Below are 20,898 nucleotides of genomic sequence, written 5' to 3' on the forward strand. Positions count from 1 at the left end.
CAAGCCGTTCCACAGGACTACATCCAGCATCTCTACGATCGTCTCCATGGGAGAATAGCAGCCTGCATTGCTGCGAAAGATGGATATACACTGTACTAGTGCCGACATTGTGCATGCTCTGTTGCCTGTGTCTATGTGCCTGTGGTTCTGTCAGTGTGATCATGTGATGTATCTGACCCCAGGAATGTGTCAATAAAGTTTCCCTTTCCTGGGACAATGAATTCACGGTGTTCTTATTTCAATTTCCAGGAGTGTATTTCAGAATTAAGTGACAATAATTGAGCCTTGCTGCGGATCGCGTTGGTGCTGTTTGTATGTGTCCGCCCTCTGTTGGAGGCCAGGCCGTATCGTTTAGTTGACATGGCTGGGGTTGTTTGTCTTCTTCTCGTGTTGACTGCCGCCACTTGGTTTCGGAAGCATTGCCTGTCCGCTAGTGGCAGCAGCGGTGGTTATCGATATGCAGTAACTGTTGCCCTATCTTTGAGGTGACGTCGTCGTTCTTACAGGTCGCGTCAGTGTGCAGTTCGGTTGGGGATTCAGGAGGAGCCCCATCTGCGCTGTGTGAGAACTCGCTGGGACCGCTGGCGGCACTCATGGACTGCCAGATCGAAGGCCTCTGGTCATGAGGGTGAACAACCTCGTCGTAAACCGGATCCTGCCAGCTTTAAGTTGAGTGCATTTGGATTCAAGTTGAGAAACCTCCATCATTGTGAGATCTTGCAATTCACCAGTGACTTGGGTTCGTGTTGCTCCTCGTTGCTCCTCGTGTTGCTGAGGTGAAGAGCAGCGAGTGGAGTGCTTGGGGAAGGCTGAGCTGATTAGCTTTCCTGGGCTTCTAATTGCTGTTTATTGCGTTCAGTTTGTTACCATCTCTTAAGTTCAACCAGCGGGATTTTTCTTGCCTCGTGGCCGATAACGCCCTAGTTACCTGCCTTGGGGGTTGGTGTACGTAATGGCAGTGGACGTTTCCTCGCCTTGCGCTGCTGTCCGGTAAGGCGTGTAGTTTTGATAGCTTTCTTGATTGTAGGTTGGTTGGCGATACTTCTACTCTGGTGGTAGTGATTCCTTTCTCGTTCCGGGCGCTCTAAGCACAGTATTTTGCGGACCGAGTCCAGCCCGCCGGTTCCGGCTTTGGTGTATTTTTACATCTATGCGTTTGGTTTATTGGACGTCAGGTAGCCTCAGCACGATTATTATTAGTCATTCGTTCGACTACCACTAGTCTGAGTTACCATCTTGTGGAGTGAATGCAACTCTTGGCTGCCTATCTCGTCACTCGCGAAAGTGTTTTTTTGCCGGACCTTCTCAGAGGTCGATTCCTGGTGCACCAGCTGTGACTGACCCTTGTGCGTTATTATTGTGTTTGCTGTTTTATTGTATGTTTCTAAATTGCCATTTTTGGCATTACAGTAGGTTTAAATCGTAGTGCTACCAAGTTCACTATCATTTTGTCTCACCCGTTTGGTGTTCATTTACCTGTCCTTTTAAATTAACCTTTGCTATTGCATTGCTGTTTTACAATGTGTCTATTCAATTTTTTTAATTACCGTAATTCGCGTTAAAGGCCTTCTGCCGTGACTGTGGTTACTTGCCTTAACATTCTAATTGGGATCACATTGGCTTGTTTTTAAAACACTGTTTGCTGTGTCTGTATTTTATGCTCCCTTGGTAAATTGTAACGCACTGGAAGCACTATTAATTACGCAGTTGTTTATTCTTTCATTAATAACGTGTGATATCTTTATTTATTGCTGAGTCTGGAATTACCGTTTTAAAGTAAATGTGTGTAATGGCAAAAGGGAACCAATAGTAACTGATTACGATCCCGTCCACAATCGTAGCCGAATCCTGCCTTCCTTGACGACCAGGTTTCAAATGAATTCAGTAATGTTCCAGGTCTGCTCCATGCATGATATTCGTTTTCTAAAGGCTGGGTGATATTACCCTGTTGACAGTCTATTTGTATCTGTGTGGTGGACGAAAAGAGTACTGGAAAACAATCTCTTCAAAAATCCCTGAGTAGTCTTCGTGCGCTTGAAGATAGCACACGATATAATCGACAGAGAATTGTTATTTGACTTACTCATACAATTCCGATTTAATGCCAGAACAACGAAATTACCCAGCACATGTTAATGGGGACCTGTTAGAAGGTAAGATTTATGGTGGAGGTCACCAATGAGTTGATCTGAAAGACAGATCAGGTGTGGTGATGGACTCTCTGTAGTTATCTTCAGTTATGTTTTCGAGAACTTCATCGCCAAATCGATAAAAGATTTGGGATTTTATCTATGTCATCTTTTATCCTCCCTTCAGTCACCCAGCGACGAAATTCCTCGTACACCACAGCATAATCAGCAGACAGAGGCAGATTTCTGTTCGCTTTGTCCGTCAGATCATTTATGTGTACGTAGAGTAATTGGAGGAACCTAAAACGGTGTCAGGGTCAATTGCTTTGTATTTGGTGGCAATCTCGAGAATCCTGTCCAAAAACACTATAAGCAATTAGCGATCAAATAAATCTACTAAAAAAGCAAACGGAAAATGCTCGAAATTTGGTACAAAAAGAAAAGATATATGTCAAGAATTAAAGATCCGCCCCCCCCCCCCCCCGGCCCACCCTAATGTTCTGAAGACAGAATAGGGTAAGTTAGAAAGTTTTGACAGCTTTACACAGCTCGAAGAAATAATGTAACTGTAACTGACGAAGAAAAGAGAGGAAAGAAAGACAGACGATAAAAGAGTGTCAATAAGTTTCGAACACTTCAACTGAAACAGATTGTCAATAAGCTATCGAAAGCCTCGGAATGACAAGAATGTCGGTACTAAGAGAAGGCGAGAAATTCGAAAGGTCCTTCGCAAGATAACAAATCTAAATATATTAGTTAGAGAGCGTAGATTAAGCGGACTGAACGAAATGTACCAGGAAAATAAAATTACCGAAATCATTTAGAAAAATAAGAGCAAAATTTCACGTAAATGTCTTTGGTAAGAAGCAGAAGCGGCTGACTAGATAGATCTTTAATATACTTAACAGAAACTCTAATGTTTAAAAAAGGAGGGGGGGGGGGAGGAGTGTGATAAAGATCTTGACCCGGCTGAATTAAATCGGGAGGACGTGTCAGACTGAAAGAAGGTGCATGGCAGCGACTGACAGCTTTACAAGCTTCCATGACGAACAGAAGGTGGACCGGTGAAAGAGGACGAGCTGCCACAGAAGAACGCAAAGATAAGGACTGCAAAGAAGATTATAGTAACGTGGAACTGTTACCTAACGTACTCTTCAATGTCCTTTATCGAACAAGATGTCACTAGTCCTCCCTAAAATGTAGTACAAGCACCTGGGTTAGAAAAATGTGTATTATTTCATGCGTTTCCTGTTGTTAACTGTTAATAATTTCTTCGGTGTTGGTGTAAGGCCTTCATGTGCAATACCGAGCATAACATGAAAGGGGCAACTATGACGCGATGTGGGTTTGTAATACATTATTACCTCACATACTGTGAGAACCCAACAGTATATAACACACAAACACTATGCTCGAAGGCCATGTGACACTGTCAGCAAATTCAGTGCAGATATTATAGGCTCAGCGTTTTACAGTTAACTATGTGGTTATGGAAGATTGCAAAGACTGGTAAAGGCTGACTTCGGGGATGACCCATTTCGGTTCTGGAGAATCTTAGAAACATGCGAAGCAAAACTGACACCACGATGTATCTTAGAAGATAGGACGAAGAAAGAAAAATCTACCTAAATGAGAGGGGCGTTCAGTAATGTTTTCTGAAAGCGGGTTGGTATTATTCGGTATTCGAATTCAGCATACTATTCCCCACTCTTTTGGACACAAAATCCTATTTTTCAACATAATCTCCATTCAATGCGACGGTTTTACTCGGCCTTACTCCACGTTACTGGCAAGTCATGTATGCACGTTCGTAGCACTCTACTGGTCGACGTCGGAGCCAACGTCTTGCTGCATCAATAACCGCCCCATCACCCACGTACTTCTTTCCGTGGAGTGCATCCTTCATTGGACGAAACAGATGGAAGTTGGAAGGTGCGAGATCCGAACTGTTGGATGGATGAGGAAGAATAGTCCATTGAAGTTCAGTGAGCAGACGTATATGAGGCCCTGCGGTGTCATGAAGAAGGAGAAGTTCGTTTTCATTTCTGTACTGACGAAACCGGTGAAGTCGTTTCTTCAATTTTCTGAGGATGGCACAGTACACTTCTACATCTACATCTATACTCCGCGAGCCACCTTACGGTGTGTGGCGGAGGGTACTTATTGTACCACTATCTGATCCCCCCTTCCCTGTTCCATTCACGAATTGTGCGTGGGAAGAACGACTGCTTGTAAGTCTCCGTATTTGCTCTAATTTCTCGGATCTTTTCGTTGTGATCATTACGCGAGATATATGTGGGCGGTAGTAATATGTTGCCCATCTCTTCCCGGAATGTGCTCTCTCGTAATTTCGATAATAAACCTCTCCGTATTGCGTAACGCCTTTCTTGAAGTGTCCGCCACTGGAGCTTGTTCAGCATCTCCGTAACGCTCTCGCGCTGACTAAATGTCCCCATGACGAATCGCGCTGCTTTTCGCTGGATCATGTCTATCTCTTCTATTAATCCAACCTGGTAAGGGTCCCATACTGATGAGCAATACTCAAGAATCGGACGAACAAGCGTTTTGTAAGCTACTTCTTTCGTCGATGAGTCACATTTTCTTAGAATTCTTCCTATGAATCTCAACCTGGCGCCTGCTTTTCCCACTATTTGTTTTATGTGATCATTCCACTTCAGATCGCTCCGGATAGTAACTCCTAAGTATTTTACGGTCGTTACCGCTTCCAATGATTTACCACCTATGGCATAATCGTACTGGAATGGATTTCTGCCCCTATGTATGCGCATTATATTACATTTATCTACGTTTAGGGAAAGCTGCCAGCTGTCGCACCATTCATTAATCCTCTGCAGGTCTTCCTGGAGTACGTACGACTCTTCTGATGTTGCTACTTTCTTGTAGACAACCGTGTCATCTGCAAATAGCCTCACGGAGCTACCGATGTTGTCAACTAAGTCATTTATGTATATTGTAAACAATAAAGGTCCTATCACGCTTCCTTGCGGTACTCCCGAAATTACCTCTACATCTGCAGATTTTGAACCGTTAAGAATGACATGTTGTGTTCTTTCTTCTAGGAAATCCTGAATCCAATCACAAACCTGGTCCGATATTCCGTAAGCTCGTATTTTTTTCACTAAACGTAAGTGCGGAACCGTATCAAATGCCTTCCTGAAGTCCAGGAATACGGCATCAATCTGCTCGCCAGTGTCTACGGCACTGTGAATTTCTTGGACAAATAGGGCGAGCTGAGTTTCACATGATCTCTGTTTGCGGAATCCATGTTGGTTATGATGAAGGAGATTTGTATTATCTAAGAACGTCATAATACGAGCTGATGGTTGCATTATGAGGGAGTAAATCAGAATAACCCATTGAGAGCCCCAGAAGACTTTCACAATGACTGCACTGGCTGAGTGTGTAGCTTTGAAATATTTTTTCGGAGAAGAGGTAGTGTTGCGCCACTCCACGGATTTCCGTATTGGTCCGGTTCATGTTCCATTGCCTGTGACGACCTTCGACAAAAAATTTCTCTATCAGCGTCATAACTAGCGAAGCAACTCCGCACAGATGGTCCTCCGTTTCTTTTCAGGGTCTTCTGTTAAGCAGCGAGCAACTCAGCAGGCACATGCCTCTGCGTACCCCAACTGGTGGACGAGTGTGTCAGCACTACCGACAGAGACTTGCAGTAGTGCAGGGAGATGTTCGTTTGTGTTCCGTCAATCACCTCGAATGAGAATGTTCGCACGTTGCATGTGTCACAGCTGTGTTCGGCGGGCCAACGCGCAGAGTATCGGACAAGTATGCGAGAGCTTGTTGCGATGATGACAGGCGTCTCGTCCAAAACTCTCATCGTGCTTTTGTTCACTGCCAGGTCTCCGTAGACATTCTGCAAAGCGCATATGAATGTCTGAAAATATCTGGTTTTCCTCCAAAAGAAACTCAATGACAACTATTTGCTTGGAACTCACCTCCTAGTTACAGACGTCATTTTGAAGCCTAAGTACAGTGCCGCCACCGGTCGGAGCTTATGAAACTATAGGGCCTGAAGCGGGAATATTTCACGACGTCCCACCACAAATTCCGCTTTTTTTCAAGCGAAATTGTCCGATGGAAAGTATATTTCATTATTTATCGAAGGCCCGGCGTGACATTTGTAGCTTCAGAGAAAGCTGTTGACAATACTGACTACACTACACTCATTCAAATTCTGAAGGTTCCACGTTAAAATACAAGGAGCGAAAGGTTACTGACTACTGGTAAGAAAATCGAAATGAAGTTATAAAATCACAATATATTTTCAGGAGGTGGTGCCCCACAGCTCATATATTTTTGAAAAATGTCACAATACCACCTTCAACTTCTGGTAAAACACTTTATTTGTACCGTCAGTTTCATTCGTCTGACAATAATTAGGTTCATAAATGTACTCACATTATTATGTTTGATGAAATATAAAATTGTTGTTGTCAGGTAATAATACCATGCACAATACAATGTCATCGTATCGTAATATAAGTTATGTCATTAATCTATAAAAAGCTGTGTACTCATTCCTGTTACAAGAGTAATCGGCTTTAATCCTTTGAAGAGACTGTGTGTGGTATGTATCTGTTTACGGTTTTAACACCGACTGCGGTTTAACATGGATAGGTATACTCTATACCACGGTCTTTATAGACTGATGACGTACTTCATATTACGATGTGACAACAGTGTATTATTCATAGTTTTATCACCTAACGACAACGTTTTCATATTTCGTCTAACATGATGCTGTGTGCACTTTTATGAACTGATAATGGTCAACGACTGAAGTAAAGTATTTTACCAGGAGCTCAAGGAGATAATATAACATTTTTCAGATTGATTCTAATGACATGAAAGGAAAGCACTAGTTGATAACGGAGTGAGACAAGTTTGTAGACCAAGTTATTCATTATGTACATTGAGCAAACTGTTGAAGAAACCAAGGAGAAATTTAGGCAATTAAAATTCAGAAAGAAGAATTTCAAACTTGAAAGTTTGTCCGATGAAACTGTAATTCTCTTGGAGACCGCAAGGAAAACAGTTGAACGGAATGGATAATGTCCTTACGTGTCGTTACTAACCGAATGTCAACAAAAGTAAAACAACGGTATGGAATGTTGTCGATTACACTGAAGCGCCAAGAAACTGGTATAGAATTGCGTATTCAAATGCAGAAATATGTAAACAGGCAGAATATGGTGCTACGGTCGGGAACGCATATATGAAATAACAAGAGTCTGGCACAGATGTTTGATCGGTTACTGCTGCTAAAGTGGCACGTTATCAAGATTTAAATTAGTTTGAACGTGGTGCTATAGTCGGCGCACGAGCGACTGGAAACAGCATCTCCCAGGTTGCGATGAAGTGGGGATTTTCTAGCACGACCATTTCACGAGTCCACCGCGAATCTCTGGAATCTGTTGAAATATCAAATCTCCGACATGGCTGTGGCCGGCAAAAAATCCTGCAAGAATTGGACCAACGATGACTGAAGAGACTTATTCAACGCGACGCAGGTTCAACCTTTCCTCAAATTGCTGCAGATTGCAATGCTGGGCCATCAGCAAGTGTCAGCGTGCAAACCATTCGACGAAACATCATTGATATGGGCTATCGGAGCCAAAGACCCACTCGCGTACTCTTGACGACTGCACGACACTAAGCTTTACGCCTCGCCTGGACCCATCAACACCGACATTGGACTGTTGATGACTGGAAACATGTTGCCTGGTCGGACGAGTCTCGTTTCAAATTGTATCGAGCGAATGGACGTGTACGGATATGGAGACAACCTCATGGATGGGCCCTGCATGTTAGCAGGGGACTGTTCAAGTTGGTAGAGGCTCTGTAATGGTGTGGGGCGTGTGCAGTTGGAATGATATGGGACCCTTGATTCGTTTAGGTTCGACTCTGACTGGTAACGCGTACGGAATGATCCTGTCTGATCACCTGCATCCATTCCCGTCCATTGTGCATTCCGACGGACTTGAGCAATTCCAGCCGGACTATGCGATACTTCACACGTCCAGATCTGCTACACACTGGCTCCAGGAACACTCTCCTGAGTTTAAAAACTTCCGCTGACCACCAAACTCCCAAGAAATGAACATCACTGAGTATATCTGGGATGCCTTGCCACGTGCTTTTCGGAAGAGATCTCCGCCCCTCTTACTCTTACAGGTTTATGGAGAGCCTTGCAGGATTCATGGTGTCAATTCCCTCCAGCACTACCTCTGACAGTAGTCGAGCCCATGCCACGTCGGGTTGCGCCACTTCTGCGTTCTCGCTGGGGGGCCTACACGATATTAGGCTGGTCTACCAGTTTCTGTGGCTGTTCAGTGTATATCAGATGATGCTGAAGAAGTTGTGTATATAAAGCGAAGATTGAAAATAGTGAGAAAATCGAAATTTAAGTCTAAGGAAGTCTTTCCTCATCATGTTTGTCTGGAGCGCAACCATATACGGTAGCGAAACCTGGAAGATATACTTTTCAGATGAGAATAAAATAGAAACTGGTGGAATGTGGTGCTACAGGGGAATGTTGGTTACGCAGGTAGATCCTACAACTAATGAAGAGTTACTGAGATGAAGTGGGCAGAAAACAAATTTGTGGTTTACCATGACTAAAAGAAGTGAGCGGTTGAAAACGTACGTCCTGAGACGCCAAGGAATCGTCATTTTTGTGAAAGAGAGAGTCAGAATTGCAGAGGGAGATCGAGACCTGACAATGGTGAGGATATTCAGTGGGATGTGTTACCCGACCACGATATTACACCTCTTGGACTTCCGTGGCCGTTATCGGAAATAGGCGGTGACTTACTGTAAACAAGTACTGTGGTAACTAAGAAAAGACATCACATTGTGAATGATTTCAAGACCGTTGCGAATGTGCACTGACACGAAAAAAGTTATGGGATACCTCGTAATATCGTGTCGGATCTCCTTTTGCCCGGTGTAGTCCAGCAATTCGACGTTTCAAGCACCCAAAAAGCCGTTGGAAGCTCTCTGCAGAAATAGTGAGCCATGCTGCCTTTATAACTATCCATAATTGCGAAATAGCTGACCACTAAGCGATCTCTCGATTATGTCCCATAATTGTTCGTTGGGATGTGTGTCCGGCGATCTGGGTGGCAAAGTCATTCGCCCGAATTGTCAAGAGTGTTCTTGTGGGCAGTTCAAGTGACATCGTTTTTTGGAAACATGCAGTCCATGAATGTCTGAAAGTGGTCTCCAAGTAACCTGACATAAGGTTTTTCAGTCAATCTTCGTTCAGTTGGCCCAGAGGATCCAGCCAGTTCCGTGGAAACACAGGTCACACCATTATGGATGTACCAACATCTTGCATGATGCCTTGTTGACGGTTTGGGTTCATGGCTTTGTAGGGTCTTGGCCATACTCGAACTCATCCATCAGCTCTTACCCGCGAAAACTGGGACACATCCGACCTGGCCAAAGTTTTCCAGTCATCTAGGATCCAACCGATATGGTCAGTCACGAACCCAGGAGAGGCGCTGCTACCATAGCCAATTAACGCAAAATTTCGCCACACTCTCGTAAGAGATACGTCGGTTCTACTCGCTCACTGAGTTCTACGGTTAGTTCACGCAGTATTGCTTGTCTGTTGCTTCTCTGTGACAGTTCTTTGCAAACGCCGCTGCACGCGGTCGTAAAGTGAAGGCTGTCGGCAACTGCATTGTCCGTGGTGAGAGGTAAGGCCTGAAGTCTGGTATTCTCGGCACGCTCTTGACCCTATGGATCTCTGAATATTCAATTCTGTAACGATTTGGGAAATGGTATATGCCCTGCGTCTAACTCCAAATTCCATTTCACGTTCAAAGTCTGTCAATTATGTCGTGCGGCCTTAATCATATTGGTAAGTTTTCGTATGAATGAGTACAAATGAAGCTCCACCAATGCACTGCGCTTTTATACCTTTATACCGCCATTTGTTTAGGTGCGTATCGCTGTCCCATGACTTTTGACCCCTCAGTGTATTATCAAGCAGTTTAGCATGTGGTCGTGGAATATTACGATAATAATCTGACCGAAGCGCCCTCGCTTCCCGGTATAATAAAATTGCGGTCGGGTAATATATTGTAATCGTTACCAAACTAGTCTTCGCTTTGAAGACCACAAAAACAAACTAAATACCACTCACGGATTTGGCCTAGGCTTGTTCCGATTGGCCGGTTGCTTCGTAGAAGGCAGTAGGAAGAGCGATCTGCGATCGTGCAAGCTGTAATCAGCATCTCGCCAATTCACCCAGTCATTATTGCCATTTCAAGGATTATGGTCAGGCCGCTGCTTCCTTGTTCAAGCAGCTTTCCATTTGTCCTCACAAGGGATGAGTTGATCTTGTGCCAGACGTCCCTACTCCAGAAAAGAAGTCTGTCAAAACTATCGGGAATCGAACCCGGAGCCTTACGCATCGAAGACAGGGACGCTAACCCTTTTTTATTTAGTAAAAAGTATTTGGGTCCAGTGCGATACGAATCAACAATACACCACATATTAATTCATAACTCTGGTTGTCTACACATTAATCTCACCCCCCCCCCCTTTTTTACAATGATTATGTTTTTAGGGATTGGGTCGGGGCAAAGAGTAGGCAGGGATCGTCTCTCGAGGCCCGGCCACGGAGTCCCCTTCGCACCGAAGGGAAGAAGGAGGGGAAAGGGGGATTCGGGAAGAACAAACAAAACGTTGTCAGCAAGGACATTTTTTTTGTCCAGTCGATATACATCACGTCACATTGTACAATGAAGAAAGGAAAGAAAAGAGAGGTACACTTAGGGTCCTCGTCCTAACGCATCTTCTCTTATCTTGTTCGTTCTAAGTCATCTGCCTTGCAACATGTTCGTCTCTCGCCATGGCTGATCCAGCTGCGTGACGGGTTGTGTTGCGTACTCCAGAGATCTTTCGAAAAATATTGATGTCTGTGGTTTCCAACCATCGCGAAATGCTGCATTCGGTTATACCCGGTGGTCATTACAAATTAGATTAGGTTACAACGGCAATAACAAAAACATGGTTAATTTTCCGGGCACGTAACAGCGGTTCTAAGCCCGTCTTTATCGACCTACTTCAGTGTTGCACGGAAACGTACGTTTCCTGCTACACGTCAAAGAAGGGTTTCTTCCTCATTACTAAATACAGAAGGTATTACTGAAAGAATTCAGTGAAATGCATTTCGATGCGTCAAATATATTAATTATTAGTTGCCAGCTAGCTACGTGGACAGTCGCAAGGAGCCAGTTTAATTGCGACCAAAATCTTCGTGATACCACGCAAGTACCCGAGGTAAGACGTAATTTGTTCTTTAGATACTGAATTTCGCGTTTTCTATCGGTCCAGAAGAAATGTTCCTGATAACGTAAATAGTGGTAAAAGTATTTCAGATATTGAGTTTACGGAGCGTTAGCCCATCCGAATGTTTGTTACTGTTATAGGTCCAGTAACGTTTCAACAGGAAATTTATACCGCAGAAAAATGATTCATCATGGAAAGAGCTAAAGGTTTGCATATAGTTCCTCGCAGGATGTCAATAATGTTAAGAATGTCTGCTTCCGTGAAGTAGGTTTTACTATGAAAAATATAACCTAACAATTTGGCCACTTTTAATTAATTACATAAACGCCGTTCATTATGTAAAGTATATCACAGAAATTTTTTAATGCGTGAATGGATTTACTTGCGTCAATACAACCGTTGCAAGACGAAAAAATTATATGCCCTTCTCCCAGCCCTCTGTTAGCATTTACGTGAAGAAAGGACTACCTATATTAAGTGAACGTAATTTGAATATATGTCACGGAGGTACACCATCGACCGTTCATAAGCATTACATTATTTAACATATTAAAAGTATACGTAACAGACTGTATGAAGCATTGCAATAGGAAATTTCTTCTATACTGCAATAAACGCGAAAAATTCAAATTAGTACAAGTTTTGTTAGTTTTCGGAATATTTTGTTCCAGAATTTCTTAATTTTGTAGAGTAGTAAATATTGACATGAACATAATTTTCAAAGACATGTTTGGTGATGTAGCATTTCATAACTGATCATGGTAACTTACCTACTTAATAGAAAAATATGGAAGAGCATAATAAGGAACGTATATTCAGAAATTAAGTAAAATGATGATCCCTCCAGCTACAAACACACTCACACACACGCACAAACACAGTTATCACAAAATGTATACAACTTAACTTCCCCAGACATACATACTTCACAGAAGACGTTATAGACCTTCGGAGGTTATCAGCTCTATTAATGCTTACTGTGATAATGGATGTCTTTGCCAAACAATTGTAATTATTTTGAACCTAGAATGCCGAGAAACGAAATCTAGTACAGAGGCTGAAACTCCTTCAGATCTTGTACAGACAAGATTTAATACAAACTCTGCATATTATGCGACTCTCCTTAAAAAAGTGAAGGCTTATTAAGTATTTTACTTTGTGTGACTTCAATACGTTTATACGCAGCATCGATTGAAATGTTATTTCAGTATTATTTCATATTACAGTACCTATTATTACCTATATGTCGTAGACTGTAATCCTGTTTTGTGAGATAAAAAAATAAATAAATGAAAAAGAAATCAAAATGATTACAGGTTATTAATTAACTAAAATATAAGGAACTAATGCATATGATTCATATCAGGTTCATTAAGTTTTAAACACAGTTCCACATCAGTGCGATGTAATATCTAGAAAATTGATGAAAATCTTTTGCAACCACACCTTCATCTGTATGATATGAACTGTAGTTGACAGACGTCACTAAATAAATGATTATATCTCTATTTGTTTATAGAATTTATTAGACTAAATTTTCTAACATAAATTACTGGAATGAAGCTAAGTTTATGAGTACTGAAACGATAGCAAAAAATTTACAGTTTACATGCACTAGCAAACGAAACTGAGATGTTGGAAAAATTTTGTGACAGGATTATGTTCCAAAGAACTCTTAGTGAAATACAGACTAAACAGATGTCCTGTGTAATAAGTGTCAAGGGACAAAGCTTGGGCCATTATTACGAATTGCGAGTTGTCAGAACTTGGTCTTGGTCGTTAATATTTTTCTTCGGTTCTCAATTATTTATCAATAAAGCTTCGTTTTTTCAAGTGCTGTTTTGTTTAGGAAATTGGTGATTTTCCCCAGGACATGCTTATCAATGTCGACATTTAGTTGAGAAATAACTGACACTTTGTCTTCCATAGGATGCCGAAGTCGAATTATTGTCCACAGTTCAATAGTAGAAACAACTAATACACAGGGTTACTAGTATAAAATGTACAACAGATAGGATAAATTTTAGTCACGTGTTAAATATTAAAAAAAATTGAGGTAAATGTTTCTTACTGCAAAGTAACCAACAATTATAACTCATAATACACCGGTGACATGAAAATTCGTTGGAGATATCGTGCTAGTTCAATGGTTCAAAGACTGAAAAAGGGAGCAGTTGTGCTATTTTTCCGGAACTGGTCTTTTAGCGCAAACCGTACTCAAAACATTCCATATACTCTGATCAATTAAACAATTCGCGTTTATTTTTTGTCTATTGACATGTCACATATGCTTGTTCCGCATGTATGTATAACACACAGGAATAATTCACTCATTTATCTCTATCAGCCAGTTCTTCTAGAGTTATGTTAGAACTGAAAAGTTTTTACAAGTTCTATAGGAAAAAAAGGGCCGAAAAATAATGAATATAATGTGAAAAGTTTTTGTTTCATATCGAATAAAATAAACAATGCTATGATACCAACAGAAGGAAAAAATGAGACCTTTTTTACTAAGACGTTCTGCACATGTTTAAAAAAGAAACGTGAGCAGAAATACGCAGAAATTATTGCAAAACGTATCTGTTAATGAGTTATAAGTATAGCCGGTTTCCTTACCTGCGAAGTTGTCGACTGTCGACTGGGAAGCTCGTCAGCAACGGAGCGCTGCCTACGCCGGACCAGACGTCTCAGCGATGTGGTGTGTCGCCGTCGACTGTGCGGCGGGTTGCCTATCTGCTGTGCGCTACGTCCTGTGCTTTGCGCGGCTGTCTACTGCGCTTGCGTCACGGCTAGCAGCCTGTCTGCAGCGCATGCGCGCTCCCAGAACGCCTCATTTGTTCCGCGGTGCTCAGGAGGCGGCAGTGGTCTTTCCGGTATGAAAGATAGCACCACAGCAGCATTGCTGAGAAACTTCCTGTATTCAATGGAAGACGCATTTAAACTGTAGCGGTACCCTGAACATTTGATGAACACTCGATATGAAGGTCACTTCAGTCAGTCGGTGATAGTATGAACGGAGTACCATAGGTACATTTTTGTCCGTTCTTCCCGTGAAATCACGACGGAAACGTTGATGTATTTTGAGTCATGTTCTTCACTGTTTATTTACAAGTTACTTTGCATAAGTTCCCAGTAGACTGTTTATGGAAGATTTTAGTCATTTTCATTGATATATACAGTTAGGGAGGGCTACCGTCCCACCCTCATCTGTTTGGATGCAAGATCTCATTGGTAGAGTGACATTTGCACCAAAGATAGGTAATGGTAGCGGAAGAAGAAAACATACGACTAGATCTACCTGGACAGATGGGGAATTGATCCACCATCCCCCCGAATACGAGTCCAGTGTCCTATTCTTACTCCACTTCGTTAGATCACAAAAGGAGATCACAGTGGGAAAATGTCATTAGATATGCAGTTTACTTCATGTTGCTTACTAAATTCATAAACCTTGTTCCCTGCAAGTCTTTGTCTTCGTGTGCCTCTCATTAAAAGGCTATAATTTTTTTAAACTGTCAATGCCAATATCAAGAGTGACTTTCAAAACACACAACTCTTTCTGTAGGAAATGAGAACAAGATCTACTCTTTCACGAAATTCAGTTATATACGATATTGCAGTCCCTGTGTTGTTCAGAAGTACTATTCACTATACCTTTGAACTACAGCGGTTATGAAATACACTAAATTTATTCGCAGCTGCAAATATGGACATCCACTAGCTGTATAATGGAATGGCGACCATGAAAATTTGGGTCAGACCGGGACTCGAATCCGGATTTCATGTTTATTTGCGAGCATATGTTATGTTATGTTCGCTCTCAGATTCAGCACAAAATTACAGCAGAGTTATCAACCTTTGAGTTGCTGGAACACAGAGCACAGTAACCGGGGACGATACGGATTGCGTGACTGAAGCGATAAGTGATACATAATTACTATTAAAAACAGTCTTGATCACGATTTATTTAACAAGGTTGGTAGTGATTCTTCAACAGAAAGAGGTTCCTACTCAATGGTCTGAAGATGACCACAGTAGTGGTTTAAACCGGTCACCTTGTTAAATAAATCGTGATCAAGACTGTTTTTAATAGTAATTATTTATAAGACATTGATCACTGCTGTGCCCATAATGTATTCAAAAGATAAGTGATACGTTTCGTTCTGTGGACAGTATATCAGTCTTCACCAGCCGTCATCGCGGTGCTGTACTTGCTTCAGTCATCATATATGTTGGCATGTAAGGCTAGAAATTCTAGTGCATGCCTTGAAAGGAAAACGTACCTGATAAACTGGCTACAAAATGTTTGGAGAAAGTGTAAAATTCAATGACACCTCACTCATATGGTCTAGCTGGGGCGAAACCCCACATGAATTAGTGAATGTTCGATTGACAGAAAAGTTTTCCAAAATATTTATTAGAAGTTATAATTAGGAATATAATTCACGGTGTTTATAGTGGATAAATAAAAACAAGATGAACTTTAATATTATGTGGACAACTGTACAGTATAATTTAAAAGCAACTGAAGTAATCATGCCAGAATAGAGAACAATGTCATTAATTAAATTAAAGTTAAAATACGAAATCAGAGGTTACACTAAACAAGCTAGATATCCTACATACCCCTCATATATATTATTATGTTTATTCAAGACTGAAAGTCCGTATCTCTCATTTTCTGTACAATGATACGGAATTTATCAGTTATTTGCTTCTATGATCTAGAAGTAAATTGATACTAGTTATTTTACTCGTTCTGCGTTCGAAGGGGCGACCCGTAGCCGAGATCGCTATAAAATCTTTGTTGTAGATAACCGGTTCCGGTAAAAGTAAGTTATCATCTTCAGGCCTGTAATAAAATTACGGGAAGTGCTACAGACTGTTATAGAAATAATACAACATTAACCCATAGAAGAACCAAATGACAACGTACCTTCATAAAGGTTATTAGAAACATCTTGTACCAATTACACAAAAAATATTTCCATTGAATTTGCGGGTACATGAGACATGAAATGAGCGATGCTTTGTCACGTCAAATTTAAAACTACGATGTACATCACAGTTCTCCAAAACATCGTTCCCATAAGATAACACGTCATGCCTAGCAGGCAACTGTCAATATACAATGCATGAGACGAACTGGCTACAAGCACAACACATGTAGCTCCTGCACATATATTCTATTAGTAATAGTCAAATATGTGATTTAAAAACATCCAGGATTCCAAGTACACATAGATTCTATTATTAAAAGTCAAATATGTAATTTCAAAACAATCAGGATTCCAAGTACACATATGTACAAAAAATTCTGAAATGTCTATAAAATAACTTTGATGATTTCCTTCGTGACAGAACACTGCTAATAAACCCTACGCATCAGGTTTACGAAGATTGCGTTATACCATTACAAAATTGCAAGTACCTTTTTAACAGTATTGTTAAGTAAGCGACAAACATAGTTACAAAAGAAATATTTATATATTCTTTTTAAAAGTTATACTGTAGGATAAAAACGTTTTAGTAAATTATTAAAATCAATGTACAGCGATGTTGAACCAAATATTTGAAGCTAGTGCAACCAATCTGTAAATCATACCATTATAGTGCAACACATAGTGTTTATTGCAGAAAAATTTAGACGATGTGATAGTTTACATCTTGACCATGAATACTAAGCAGGATACCAACGGAAAACCGTCAAAATTAATTATAGGCCACATCTTAGATTGCGTACGTGGATGTCTGTAGCCAAAATGTACTGAACGTGAGAAACCAAAAGGCAACCCTGAATCACAGACCTGTGAAACCTCTTCATTGTATTAATGTAGGTATGGACTAATATATAACTTAACGCCTAGGAATATAGTAATGTAGCCAACAATCTGTTACCATACACAACCTACCGAAAGGCTATCCAATGTGGATGGGACCTTCAATAATCCAAAGGATACACCACAGACTCGGCAAAAACCTAAATAATTAATAAATGAAAACTTACAGGCTTCCCTTAATAAAACGTTTCATTACACGACCGTACCTAGAGGTCTATGTAGAGCAGCATACAGTTGAAAGTACTGAAGAACTAACTTAACTAGATACGTACAATAAAGTTTTTTAAAGCGATCTAGGCTAAGAAATTCTTCTTCTCTTATACAATCATACAGTTCATCACAGCCAAAGAAGCCTTACTACTAAATGTTCACGCGATAGCTATATTTTCATCGCCAATATTTTTGATAATGGCTTAAAGAAGGGTATTATTTCTGACTGAGAGTATTTTGTGGACTGTTGTTTTATCACATATATTGTGTGGTAATTATTCTGCTAATCCTTTATGTCAATGAAATTGGTAAGTGTGTCAAAAGGCACTCTTCTAAAATAGTCTTTAATTCTCTACGAAACGGAACGCCATACTGAAACTTTCTCCACACAGTTTTCTACTATAGATGTTGTGCCAATTACGGAATGTGAACAGCCATCCAGTCCTAGCTTAGAAACCTGTTTGGCCTAATTTATCTGGAAATTCATCTGCTTGAGTTTTCAGCTCTAGTCCTCTGGCAGGATCTCCGACGGAGCGTAGGTATTTTTACCAGGTGAAGGCATCGTCATCAGCAATGATCACTTTTGATGCAGTTGACCATTTTCGTTTTCCAGTTAGCTTGCGTTATTTTATGCGAAATATTATTCTGAGAACCAAAATTTCTAGTAACACAATGGGCAGAAGCATCGGATTAAATTTTATGAAGCACTTTAATCTTCTAAACTTTAAATTTTTTTTCGGTGACATAACAAAAAAAAAAAAAAACGGCAATTTAACAGACAGCTGCTATAACTATTAACTGCTGCATGTTTTACCTTTTCCGTTATACCAATAGGCATATTTCGGCTTTGTCACCATTCCAGGCTATTTCCATACTGCATAGTGGCGGTGTCGCCGTCTTGTAATCTTATTGCTGTAAAATATTGCCTTTAATCCTCACACTCACCTTGGTTACTGTATTGCACTGTACGACGATACACTACACTTTCAAGGAATCGTAAAGATGTGATTTAACACAACTGTCGTGTGTTTGATACATTCGTTACTCATTACAGGCCGCGAGTGAACCGAAAGGAAAGCATGGCGACGCGTTAAAAAGTTTGCAATTTATGAGTATGGCGCTCCATTTATCGCGAATTTTGTTTTGATGAAGTTAGACTTATTGAGGATCTATTGTAATTTGTTATGCGATGTATTCAGTTAGTCTTGATTCTGAATATGAAGGGTTGTATACGAGGGCCATCCAGAAAGTAAGTTCCGATCGTCCGCGAAATGGGCACTACTGTAAAAATCAAATACGTTTTATTTGCAACAACTGGCCACAATTATCTAAATAATCGCCGCTCCGACTTAGACATTTGTTGTGGCGTTGTACCAATTTTCAATACCTTTATCATAGAAGGCAGCCGCCAGTGTTTTCCGCTAATTCTCTACGTAGGACTAGAGCTCGTTATCTGTGCCAAAATGTTGTCTTCATAGTCTGCGGTCTCTATTGTGGGTGATAAAACGCTGTAGGAGGATCTTCATTGCCCCATGCAGAGTGCAGCTGACAATTGTCAAGAAGAAGGAACGGCGGGGCAGTTGTGTTACGTGGGCTGCCAGGCGAAATTTCTCACCAAGCCCTTGTACTTGGCGGGAGACACTATTTTCTAGGTACATTTACGTGCTCAATGTGCGCTCAGAACTGAGATCGATGTGACGCGATTGAGGGGCGTTCTATAGACACTGCCCAACACATCTGTGCAATGCTTCATTGGATTTTTACAGTGGTTTCCATTTCGCGACCGATCGGAACTTAGTTTTTGGATAGCCTTCGTCTCATTGACATCTCAGATAGGCATAGCGAGTAGGACGTTTGAGAGGAGGTTTGTAGAAACACTGTGTCGCTTCAAGGCATTATCTAGCGGAAAGAGCCACTGTAGAAAAGTAAGAGGAGCTGGTAATCAGCAGATGACTGAGACGCACCGCATTTGAAGCTGCTGCAACCCATACGACGAAACATGAATATGTAGTTTGTTGGCTCTTGGGAACAAAGATGACAAGTGTGTATGTTCACTGCGCGATTTTGTTTCGTGGCACAGGCATGGTAGTTCTAACAAGGGAACCTCCCCATCACACCCCCCTCAGATTTAGTTATAAGTTGTCACAGTGGATAGGCCTTGAAAAACTGAACAAAGATCAATCGAGAAAACAGGAAGAAGTTAGACCTGAGTTTCTCCTGGCGTATACAACTTTCAAACAACTTCCGGGAATTCAGCCAGGTAACACTTTCAGCGACCGCTGAAAGTGTTACCTGGCTGAATTCCCGGAAGTTGTTTGAAGGAAGAAGTTATGTGGAACTACGAAAAAATAAGCAAAATATAGAAACTGTGGAGTCCATGCGCAGCATATATAACATCAAGGAGAGCGTTAGTCCAGTATCTCCGTGGTCCCGTGGTTAGCGTGAGCAGGTAGGGAGCGAGAGGTCCTTGGTTCAAGTCTTCCCTAGAGTGAAAATTTTAATTTCTTTATTTTCGCGAATTTATGATCTGTCCGTTCGTTCATTGACGTCACTGTTCACTGTAATAAGTTTAGTGTCTGTGTTTTGCGACCGCACCGCAAAACCGTGCGATTAGTAGACGAAAGGACGTGCCTCTCCAATGGGAGCCGAAAACATTTGATCGCAAGGTCATAGATCAACCGATTCCTCCACAGAAAAACATGTCTGATATATTCTATACGACACTGGTGACGGCATGTGCGTCACATGACAGGAATTTGTTGTCGACCCACCTAACTTGTACACTTGGCGAATGGGTAAAAAGATTCTTCTACCTTGCCCGATTTAGGTTTTCTTGTGGATGTGATAATGACTCCCAAAAAACTGATGAAAACATAATAGTTTGTCACATAAACTGAAAATAAAAAATCATAGTTTTCACTCAAGGGAAGACTTGAACCAAGGACCTCTCGTTTTGCAGCTGCTCACGCTAACCAGGGGACCACGACGCTGCCTTGCGGGTATTATCCTTGATGTGGCATATCTTCCGCATGGACTACTCAGTTTATATATTTTGCTCATTTTTTCATAGTTCCACACAACTTCTTCCTGTTTTCTCTATTAATGTGTGTTCAGTTTCTCAAGGCATATCCACTGTGCCAACTTATAACTAAATCTGAGGGGGGTGCGATGGGGAGGTTCCCTTGTAAGTATATAGGTAGTGATGAGATATGGTTTGTTGGACATCCCTCCAGGAACCTAAGGAGACAGAGTTGTCTCTTAATTCATTTAAAATTTTTTAGCGTCCACTTTATCATTCATCTGAAGCAAATGAGCCTTTATTTTTTATGAAATTACTTATTTAGCTGTTACGTTATAGGTTGGTACCTGTAATTTAA

This window comes from Schistocerca nitens, chromosome 2 (assembly GCF_023898315.1).
Source record: "Schistocerca nitens isolate TAMUIC-IGC-003100 chromosome 2, iqSchNite1.1, whole genome shotgun sequence".
Taxonomy (NCBI): domain Eukaryota; kingdom Metazoa; phylum Arthropoda; class Insecta; order Orthoptera; family Acrididae; genus Schistocerca; species Schistocerca nitens.